We start from the raw sequence: 11,772 nt of genomic DNA, 5'->3' as shown, positions 1-11,772 counted from the left end.
GTCTTCGAATTGAGCTTTCGAAATTCTACACATATTCGAAGTTTCCCGTTCTTCTCGGGTACTACCACAATGGGCAAAACCCATTCACTATTAGCCACGGGATAAATAAACTCCGCTTCAAGAAGTTTCAATAATTCAGCCTTCACCAAAGCAGAGTAATTAGGATTCATATGCCTTTGTCTTTGCCTTACAGGTTTGGCATCAGGCTCTAGGTCAATGTGATGTTGGCATATTGTGGGATCAATCCCCTTTACATCTTTATACGACCAAGCAAACACGTCTAAGTTCTCCTTTAATAAGTCTCACAGGACCACTAGTTCCTCTTTTGGAAGATTGAGATCCACTTTCAAGTGAGTTCAGTACCGTCAGTATCCAAAAATGTTACTTGTTTTTCACCTTCCACTTCGCGGATAAATGTCCCACGGATTGCTTCTGGATAGAGGTCTGACTCTTTCAAGAGAGTAGTATCCTCGTTTGATGTTCCGCTAGAACCAGTATCCTCCTTCTGAACAGATGACTCATTTGTCTGTTGAGGTTGCTGGAAGAATATCAGAGCTTTTTTTGCTTCTATGTGAGTGGTAAATTCTTCTGGACTTAGGGATTCATCTTCAAAGGATGCGTCCAGGAATGTCACATAACATGGACCTTCTAGAGGCAGAGGCTTTGATAGCTCTAGCTTCTGTTGGTGGCAGGGGGCATCATCATTATCTTTTCTCTGGACTAAACGGTCAGGGCGACGGGAGCCACTGGTAAACTTAATTTTTATGCTTTTAATCCATTGCTTATACAGATTCTGCATACTTTGTGGTCCATTGGCCAACCCAAATGGAACCATAGTCATTCCATACAGCACCCTGAGATCTTCAGCCTCTAAGGTCTCTGTAGGGACATCAGCAAGATCATCCGCTATCAGAGGAAATTCTTCATCTGCACTTTCATAACCTGCTTTGTTTTCTTCCTCATTATTTTCAACCTCTTCCTCTGGAGGCTCTGTCTCTGCTTCTGTAGAGGCTCTGTAGGAGAAGAATAGATCTTCTACCTCTGCGTCTACTTCTGTTTCTGTCACAGCTTCTAACTCTGCTTTTGCCTCTGTCTCTAGCTCTGTGTCTGTTACTGTCTCTATATTCGCTCTATCTCTATTTCACTGTCAGAGGTGATTTTAGACGTTAGTTCTAGTTGAGGCAGGAGGTATTATCCCATGGACAAGGATTGTGCTTCCCTTGGCAGTTGGCTTACAGTGCCCGCTATTAGGGATTGTGCCTCTATTTTCTTAGGAAAGATCTGCTTAACAGCCTCTTCGTCTCCTGATGTACCATCTGTTACCTCGTTGGAGGAGTTAGTTATGACTTCAATGGATGTGGATCCATTGCCTTTTTGTGATCCATACAACTTTAACACCAGTTTGTTGGGTCCTCTGCCTAGGGTTAGGGTTCCTTTAAACCAGTCCGTCCTGGCTCTTGCTTCAAAAAGCCAAGGTCTTCCCAACAGCAGAGGGTATGAGGTCCCATAAGAATTTGGTTTGACCACCAAATATGTCAGTCAATAGTCTCTTCCTGTAAGGGTTGTTTTTACATATGGGAGAATGCCCAACGGTTTAATTCTGCTTTGGTCTGCCAATCTAATAAGCCAGTGTGTAGGTTGAATTCCTTACAACCCTAAGTCCTTCATTGTCACATCCGTCATTATATTTACGGATGAACTTCCATCAATCAATGCATCTGAGATGAAGCATCCTTCTATCTATACACTAATCTCTGGGGTTCCAAGATCTAGGAAGGCATTAGCCACATCTACTTCCTTTACAGGCTCTGGGGCCTTATTGGTCTTAGTCGCTGTTGAGAAGGAGCAATCCTTAGTCCTCGTCTTCTTGTCAAGATGCTTTTGAATTTCTTTCAGCAGCTAGGAGACAACATCAGTAAGTGTCGGAATGTTAGGTTTGGTTTAAAGGTGTCTAGGTCTTTGACCAAGTCATAATCTTTGATAGGATCCACAAGCTTCTCCAGCCGACTGGGGAATGGGGCTACACCCATTTTCATCTTTTCTTTTTCTTCTAATAATTGCAGCATCGACACTTCCTCTGTTTCTGGAGGTGCTTCTGTCTCATCTATCTCCTGGACCTTTGGTCCTATTTCTGGGACTGTCTCTGTGACTCTCTGTAGCACTATAGTGCTATGTACTGCACTGTTCTATCCTGTACTGCTCTGTCCCTCTGTTGGCAGGTTGAACTTCACAGTCTTGGCAGGAGAGTTATTCACTTCTTGCAGGAGAGTTGAACTTCACAGTCTTGGCAGGAGAGTTGTTCTCTTCTTGCACAACTGGTCCCTTCTTCTTGGCGTACGTGACAGTGGCAACTTCCAACTCTACCAAATTGGAGGCAGGCTCTTGTGCCTTCTGTTGGCTATCAGTAGCATTGGCCTTAATAGGAGCTGGACTTGGACAGTCCTTTGCAGTGTGGCATTCTCCTTTGCATCGGGTGCATAAGGGCTTGTAATCCACAGATCTTCTAGGGTTTGGACAATTTGGAAAGGTATGACCATTTTCTCCACACCTATAACAGTCCACCTCTGATCTTTGACCACCGCTAGACTGTCATCCTCTGTAACTTTGAGAGGCAAACCTCCTTGGACCAAAATTAGGACCGAACTCCCTAGGCTTTGGTCCAATATCCTGTGTTGACATTTTGGATTCTAGCAAGTTGAATCTTGCATTTTCATCCTTCTATCTTCATTCATGCATCTCTTTCAGAGAGCACATATCCTTTTTATGGTTCTTCTGCAAATAGTAGGAACAGAAGGCTCCAGGAATGGTTGGTTTTCAGGTACTTTCAGTAGCTAAATGTCCCGCTTGATGACACTTTCTGCACCATGTATTAGAGCGTATCACATCTCCTCCAGCTCCCGTAGGAGTGGATATATTGGTGGTATTCACCTTCAACGTCTTTAGCTGCTTTGTAATCACATCCATAAGCTCTTTCTTGATACTTGCAACTGAGTTGGATAAGTAGTCCTTCAAATTTTCACCTCCTGAAGTACTTGTAGTGGGATTTTGGGAAGCTTCTGTAATTACTGCATACACTGGTTGGGTTGATCCAGAAGGTCCTCCGTTCTGGCTCTCATTCAAAGCTCCTGCTGAGACTTGGGGTTGTTGATTCCAGTTGGTAGGTTCCACTATTGTTGAGTAGCCATTGGAGGAACTGTTTGAGGCCACTGTTGTTGTGGTTGAACCATCATTTGAGGCATTGTCCTTTGTGGCGACCACAGTGGATTAGGTGCATTATACTACGGCATTGTTTGCATCTGGGGATAGGGGTAGGGAACTGTCCCTGGGACTGCATTTGGTGGGTATACCATTCCTGGCATAGGAGGAGGTAAGACTCCTCTACCTTGAGTCATTCACAGCCTTGCTTCAACTTCGTCATACAATCTTGCACCTTCCACTGCAGCTTGCACATTGACTGGTCTTCTGTGGGATTCTCTGGCCAACATCTCCTCTACTTCCTTCTTTTCAACATCTCTGAATTCGGCTTTCAAACCACTATAGAGGGGGAGATATTCCATTCTGAAAGTATCAAAACTCATTCTTCTTAGGATCGTTGTTATGCCATTATAATAATGCTAGCTTCTGAGGGTTTCAACAGTGTATGTTGTGAAAAACACTCTGTCTACAGTGTATGTTGTGAAAAACACTCTGTCTACCAACTTCCAGTGGGTTGCTAATTGGACAAATAGAAGATTGTAAGTGCACCAAGCATCCCATGTATCTTGCTGTTGAGTATCTATGAGCAAATTCTAACTCTTTTCCTTCTTGTTTTCGTGAACCTCCACAGACCACAACTCTTGAAGCTTCTTCACAATCTCCCACTTGATGATATCTAGAAACTTCTCAATGAATGCCAAATCTTCCATGGATGGTCATTCTCTCTGTTTCTACTCTTCAGTTTGTTCCCAAACAATTTTCCACCAAGATGCAAGTTTCTACTGCTTCAATAGGAAGAGGAAACAGTCTACCACATAGAGCATGCATCATGATGGTGATATGTTTCCGCCATTGTGGGATGAACTTCTTGTGAAAAGTGGCTTTGATGATAAGAATCTCCAACTCTTCAGTGGAAGAAGGAACTTTACACACATCCATTGAATTTTTCTCTTCTTGGCAATGCCATTTCCTTCATTTTCAGCCTCTTCTAATGCTTGTTGATGGCAAGTTTCCCGACTGCGCACCAAAAACATGGAGCCCCAAGAGAAACACCAAGGAAAAAGGGATTCTACTACAAGAAAATCTATCTTGTAACATCAACAAGCTTTTATTTCATTCTTTTAATGACCAAAATAAAGAAAACAGCAAATCTTCATGCAGCATCATAGTAAATATCTCCCACTGATTTGATAGAATCAACCATAATCTTCAACATCTTCATAGAATCCATCAATAGAACAATGAACACAAAAGAATACACCATCTTTGAATGGAAACCAATCACATAGTATTCATCTTCAATGTCTTCATAGTTTTCTCTCTCAATTTCTCATATATAGTTACACTGTTTTGATGGAATTGGCTATCTCTAACTCTCTCTCTCTCTCTCTCTCTCCCTATCAATGGCACATCATATCCTCACTACAATACTCTCATAATAACTCTTAATAATCCTTCTTAGGTCGTGGATGCATCTCCCAAGAGGTATGTCTGATGTGAAGAGGCACCAGAGCCACTACAGAGTCAAAAATTCAGTCTTTTTCCACTCTCAACAAACCTATCAAGCCTCGATGCTAGCAACCAACTAGAACCAACGCTGAAGCCCATGAACCCTAGTTCAAATGGGTAACTAAACAGAGAGCGCCACCTAGGAATAGAAACATATGGCCTTGCAAGGCTAATGATCCACACCTGAAACCTAGGAAGCCAAGACGAAACTATAAACATCAACGTATGGTCAAGCTGCGATGGGTTCCCAAGGCCTTATTATAAGCGCAAGGCTACTATGCGGGATAACACCTGGATTTGGCTGCCTAAAGCCAAAACAACCAAAGACCCTACTCAAACACCACCCTCAAGCTTGACCACATGAAACATCATGCTGGAGACACTCAAACCACAAGAAAATTAGGCCGCCAAATCCATGGAACTGCCAAAGCCTAGCTCAGCAGGGCCTGAACCAATCTATTGCCTAAAATTGCAGCAGCCTGCTATTGTCAAACCACCCAGATCTAGCCTTAGTGGTGCCCCTCGGACCTCAAATGCATCTAGTAGCACCACAATCACAACTACAATCCAACCCATTGAACATGAGGCCAAGCTACAACCTAAGGAGCAAACCATGTTGCGACCATAAGATGTTGAACTCTCTAATTCTGTCAAGCCTCAACCACCCACCGGGGTTGCTTGCCTCTGATGCTTGGCTACTACTTTCATGATATTGGCTAAAAGCTATGATCGACTAGACTTAGGCCTCTTGGAAAAACCTATAGCGATGGAAGTACGAACACTCCCTTGCTTTTGGGAGGAGTTGAAATTTGTATTCGTGAAAGCCTCCAAAGTAGCTGAGGAGTTAATTGCAACCGAGATATCCAAGGAACAAGCAATCAAATAGCATCTCATTATGTCGTATAGCAAGAACATGATCATGACCACAAACCAGGAAATCGAGAAGTTGCAACAACTTGCTAACAACAACTCCTCCTTCTTGCCGAAATGGTATGCTCCATGATTACAATGGGAGCTAAAGGGATGCCAAATAAATACCAACGCTGAACAACGATGCACAATCAAGGCATTTGAATATGACCCAACCTATGTCGCTCCAACTTCCTATAGGGTATTGACTACCATTTGTAATCGACCCCTGGAAGAACACCTTAAGGGACATCCTTATTTAGACCGCATCCTCACTGAGGAGAAGTTACATGTTGCTAGCCGAGTGGACTCCGATGACTTCTTGCTTGATGTCCTCACTTACATTACACGTGCAAGCATATGCCCTTTAGACATGGATAGCTATGCTACTTTAGGATACAACCCGAATTTCTACGCCTGGCTCATGTGAAAGTAAAACACTGAGATTGTGCACTAAAGGTCCTTCATCCTCTAACCCTTTGATCCTAGGAAGGATTCTTCTTATTTCAGAAGGGGGAGGGGGTAAGGTGGGGATAAGGTGAATCAAACCAAACACATAAGGAAAACAATAAAGGAAAAGCACACATTGCAAGGTAGAATGCAACAACTTGTGATTGAGAAAAATTTCAATAAAATTTGAAATCAATAGACTATTGGGAGGAAAAAGTCTACTCCTACACTCTAGCATTTTAGTTCAATAAGTATGTAGTCATTTCCTATTGCTTGTAATTATTCTGAAAAACACTAATGGTGAATATGGCTTCATGACAGGCACCCATCATGGCAGGCCAAGAAAAGGCTGGAAAATTGCCTTTTTCAGAGGAAGAACAAGCAAAATATGGACTTTTAGTGGAAACACGAGCCTTCAACTAGTTCAAGTTCTCAACCTAGAAGATGTGGCCATTGAAGAATGGACAGTGAGGCAGATCATCGAGCAATGCAATCTACTAAAATACATGGAAGCAGTAAGCTAGGGAGTGGACTACTTCCACTATGCAGAGTTCATGAGGACTTTCCACAGGAATTGCGGCACTGTAACTGTGCAGGAGGAAAAGGAAACTCATCAAGTGCAGATTGAATTGACCCCAGAGCAAGTGGAAAAGGCATTGGGCTTGGTGAAAAATGTAGAGAGAAAGTCAAAGAGACATGTATATGCCTTGCTAGGAATGGAAAAGGTAAAGGTTCACAGCAATGATGGTATCAGCTTGGCGGATATTCCTGACCCTGAAATCCAACTCCAAGCTAAGATGGTGCACGTGTTGTTTTCTAGTCAAAGATACAACACCATCATGAGCCGCATCAACGTCCCTCTACTAAAGAGCATCATAGCAAGGTCTTTGGACGAGGTGAACCTCAAAGGTTTTGTGAGAAAGACCATTGAGACCTCAACAAAAGCCTTGGCAAAGCGAGGATAGCCTACCAGAGGAGAATCTCCTGCCGCCAAAGCTAAAAGGAAAGCTTTGTCGTCAAAGACTACAACCATTGGATTCGATGGGGTTCTCACCATGATCATCAGGGAAGCCTTGGGACAAGGGCAGGACGAAGGGGGATAAGGAGTGGATGAAACACCAAGCAAGTCGCCACCTCACCATGAACAAGAGGCACAATCCAATGAAAGGACACTGAGTGAGGAAGAAGAAAGCAGGGAACGAGAAGAGCAAACTAGCAGACGAAGAAGAATATTAGCAAGAAGAGGAGAGGAGGAAACAAGAAAAGACAAACTTGCAAAAGGCCCATAGAGAGTCCAAAAAGGCCGAGGAGGAAAGAAGGAGAAAGCGGGAGGAGGAGGAGGAGGAATTGAGAAAAAAGGAGGAGGAAGACATAGCCATTTCCATGCGCAGGTCCATTGAGCAGCAGTTTAGGTGTGATGGGCCGGAACTCATGAGCCCATTTAGAGACGACGGCCCGAGCTCAAATGCCCATGTGCTAGAGTTTCTACCATTGGTAGTGCAACAAGGCAAGGGCAAGGCTCCAATTACCCCCATTCCCACTCTCTTGACACCCACCACCACCACCACCACCGCCCTCTCCACTCCCAGTTCTATGACCCAAGTGGATGCCATGAACTTAATGGCTTGGGTCCAAACCTTCGTGAATAAAGAAATGGACCAAGGAGTAGGAGAAGAAACCCCCCTAGTAGGAACCAAAAGGCGAATGGTAGCAGATGACGAGTTGAGGCAAGACCCAAAGAGGTAGAAGGTGGCAGGCTCCATGACCTCCGTCCCGGCAACAAAGAGGCCGCCTAAAGACTACGACGAATATGTCAAGGAGTTTCTCTCTCAATTAGAGAAAGCCAAGGAGGAGAAGATAATCACGGCGGCAGAGCTAGAAGCCTAAAAAGAGGCCATGGCTGCATCCCAGTTAGAGAAAACATACCAAATAGCCATGCCCCAAAGGGAAGTTCACAAGCTGAAGGAGCAGCTACAAGCTAAGGAAGAGATAGAAGCAGAATGGCAAGTGTAAGTTAATGAAGAAACCGAAGCTATACGATGCCTACAATGGCATGATGGAGAGATTTATGGCACGCTATGAATATCTACCAGGTGAAATGCCATAGAAGAGCTGAAGGAGCTGAGGGAGGAGAGAGCTCTCAAGTACAAAAGAGAAGTGGAGAAACTGGCCCAAGAGGCTACCTCAACACAGGAAGAGCAACAAAAGCTAAGGGCAGAAATGGAAGATCAAGAACAAAGGTTGACGGTGCTAGCCTAGAGGCAGGGGGAAAGCCTCGAATATATGAACAAGAGGGTAGAAGAATGGGCCAATCATAAGGAAAAAAGGGTCAAAGCCTTGGCCTGTCGTCTCACTCAAGTCAAAAAGGAAAAGATACTTGTTGAAAGCAGAGCAAAAGCTGCCCAAGTGAGCTTCCACACCCAAATGTGTCTTCTTGGATACCCTATTGAATGTCACCCAGGCAGAGGAGGGAGAGTCCATAGAGGCAATGAAAAAGAAACTGGGAATGGCTTGTAGGGCATTGAAGGCAAGACTACAAATGCTGCCACAACCTAGTAGAGTTGGCCCAAGCCTAGAAGAGCAACGCCATTATCTCCTATTGGCATGCCTAACCTCACAGGAAGTAGACACACTCGGGTTCCTCGAAGAGGAGCAGTAAGAGCCAAGCCAGGAGAGGGAGGTGGATGTAAACTTTGTTAAAAAATGCAAATCTAGAGCATGACACAAGCTATGGTGGATGAAAGATGAAGAAAAAACTCATAATGACGTGGACGAGTAGAGACAAACCATTACACAAGTGAATTAAGTTCCAAGATAGATTAGCTTGGACTCATAAACACAATCTTGTGTAAGATCGACAATGACAAGATACTTAACTAAAAGTACAAAGCATCATGACATTGTATTCATTTCATCATCAAGTACATTACTTTATAGATTTTGGGTTGTTCCACTTTCCTCACTGTGCATATGGGATTCAGGACTGCTCTTCCTGGAGCATACATCATTTGTCTATTTTTCAACACCCCCCTCAAATGATGAGTCTCTACCCTTGCTAGCTTTTGCCCCCTTGCATGTGTACATGGACCAGGAGACTAGCTCTTTGGCAGCCTAGTCAAGTTAAGGCTTGAAACTTTACATCTTGGTAGGGTTTTTTACATCCATTATGGGAATCAAATTCCTTAGAACACTCTGTCAGAGTTGTTGATGGTAGTGGAAGTATCATTTTCTTCTTCTTCATTCATGAATTGACCTTGGTGGTGGTCATTCTGCATATGTTATGCTCTTTTTTTTTTGAAAGCACTCACTGCAGTCTTACCACAATTATGACATTGCATCCAACTTCTGTTGTCGATGTTGAATCCTCGACCTCTTCCTTTGGGTCCAGTAGCTCCTTTGGCTTCCTACATTAGCGTTTAGACACATGTCTGATTTTTTACTGATTTCATGAGCTGCAGTGGATCATTTCCAAAAGTTTTTTTATGGAAATGTAGCTCTCTTCAAGCTCTACAAAAACCCTATAATCTTCAGAATGATTTTGTGGCGTTCTGGTCGCTGATTGGCATCGATTTCATGCCTGCGTTTTCTGTGCCTGGTTCATGCTTTTTGTCAATGCCTTGTCTTGTAGAGCTCAATGTTTGCTTCTAATGTGATGGGAAGAAGCGCCTTCAGTAAAGGAACACGTCTCTTGAAGAGAACAGGTGAAGTTATGCCGTGTAGGTGGAGATCAAGAAGCTCAATTAGAGGTAGGTATAGATTTAGCTATGGCAGACAGAGCTTGAGAAAATTGATAATGCTGAGCTTATGGAAGGGCAATGCTAATGTTTCAAGTGATACAGAGAAGCTTCAATAGCAGGGGAACACTTCTCTGTAATAAAGCTAAATTCCACAACAAGCTTTTAAAGTGAAAATACAAGAAATAGACATAAAATACTAGAAAGCCATAGCCAAGGTAGCTTGGCAAGAAATGGTATTACCAATATTGGTTGAGAATCAAATGATGAGAGACTGCAGCAAGGTATGCACCCCAAGCTATGGTGGCCAAGAGTATTCACCCTCTTAGATGGTGGGAGGTTGAGACCTCAAACAAGAAATGTTTGTAAAATAGCAAAAAGATGCTACACATGTTACACCTCCACCTTTTATACTTACCCTAGACTAAGGCATTTATGCTAAGCATTTATGCTTTATTACAAGCCATCCCGGCCTAAAAGAGCTTTGTCCTCAAAGCTGGAATTAGGACAATTCATAAAGGAAGATTACAAGAATAGCTTGTAAGTGATGAATCCATGCTAAATGAAACTCAAGCTGAAGAAGATATCATATATCAATGAAGTATAGGTATGAAATTTGAATATACTACTGGAAACTATCCAAAACAGGCTGCTACACAAGAATGGTATTAACTTGAAGAGAAGGAATGTCCAACCATCATGATTGAGCTATAGAAATGTAGAGGACAATCCCTAGTATCTAGCCATGCCATAAAAATCCAATTTTGATGACCATAGAGCATATATTTTTATGACAGAAATTTAATACAACAAGCTGTCTTGTTCAAATATTACTCTATTTCCTGCAAAAGCCATGGAAAAGAGTCAAGGTATGATGATGTTTTCCAAGTAGACTCCTCCATAGGCAAACCTCTCCATTTAATAAGGTACTCCAGCAATAAACAATTCCTTAAAATCTTTTCTCTTTTGCCAATAACCTTTTCAGGCTCATAAATGATAAGACCATCTTCATCCATGGGAGGTAACTCCTATAAAACCTTTATGAATGGACCCACATATCTCTTAAGTTGGAAAACATGGAAGGTAGAATGGATCCTTGTTGAAGAAGGCAAATCAAGGTTGTCTGCAAGCTCACCAACTCATTTGAGGATTTGATAAGGCCCATAGTAACGATGAGCCAACTTATTATGACCGCCTTTGAGAGAAGCATACCTAGATTTAGGCACTTTGAGGAATACCCAATCCCCTTCTTCAAACTCCAAAGGTCTCCGCTTTTCATCAGCATAAGCCTTCATAACATTTTGTGCCTTCCGAATGTTTTCCTTGCATTGATGCAAAAGAGCTTCCAGTTTCTCAACTTCAACCTTGGCTTGTGGATTTACATCTTCATGAAAAAGGAATGAAGGGATTTGCACTTTGTATCCATAAAGCGCTTCAAATGGTGACATGCCAATGCTCATATGATGAGTACTATTATAACAGAATTCAACAAGATGTAACCAACGATCCCACAAAGCTTAAGTGTCATGGCAAAAATGACAAAGATAGACTTCCAACCATTTATTGACACACTCCGTTTGGCCATCGGTTTGGGGATGATATGCCGTGCTAGGAATCAAAATTGTTCCCATAGAAGTGAATAAACTCTTCTAAAAGCTTCCCATGAACTTAGTATCACAATCGGATACTATCTTCAATGGCATACCATGAAGCTTAAAAACACATTCCATGAATTGTTCAGCCACTTGCTTTGCTGTAAATTGAGCCTTGGTAGGGATAAAATGAGCTGATTTAGTCAATCGGTCCACCACCACATAAATGCTATTCCAGTCATGCTTTGTTGTAGATAAGCCCACAATAAAATCCATTGTAATATCAGTCCACTTGCCTTGAGGAATAGGAAGTGATTGAAGTAATCCACCGGGTAGAAGAGAGGAATCTTTATTTTGTTATCACGGAAGACATTGCATAACAT

Source organism: Lygodium microphyllum, chromosome 12, assembly GCF_053477565.2.
Source record: "Lygodium microphyllum isolate KBCC chromosome 12, Lygodium_microphyllum_v1.1.10, whole genome shotgun sequence".
NCBI lineage: Eukaryota > Viridiplantae > Streptophyta > Polypodiopsida > Schizaeales > Lygodiaceae > Lygodium > Lygodium microphyllum.
This window is presented reverse-complemented; position numbering follows the sequence as displayed.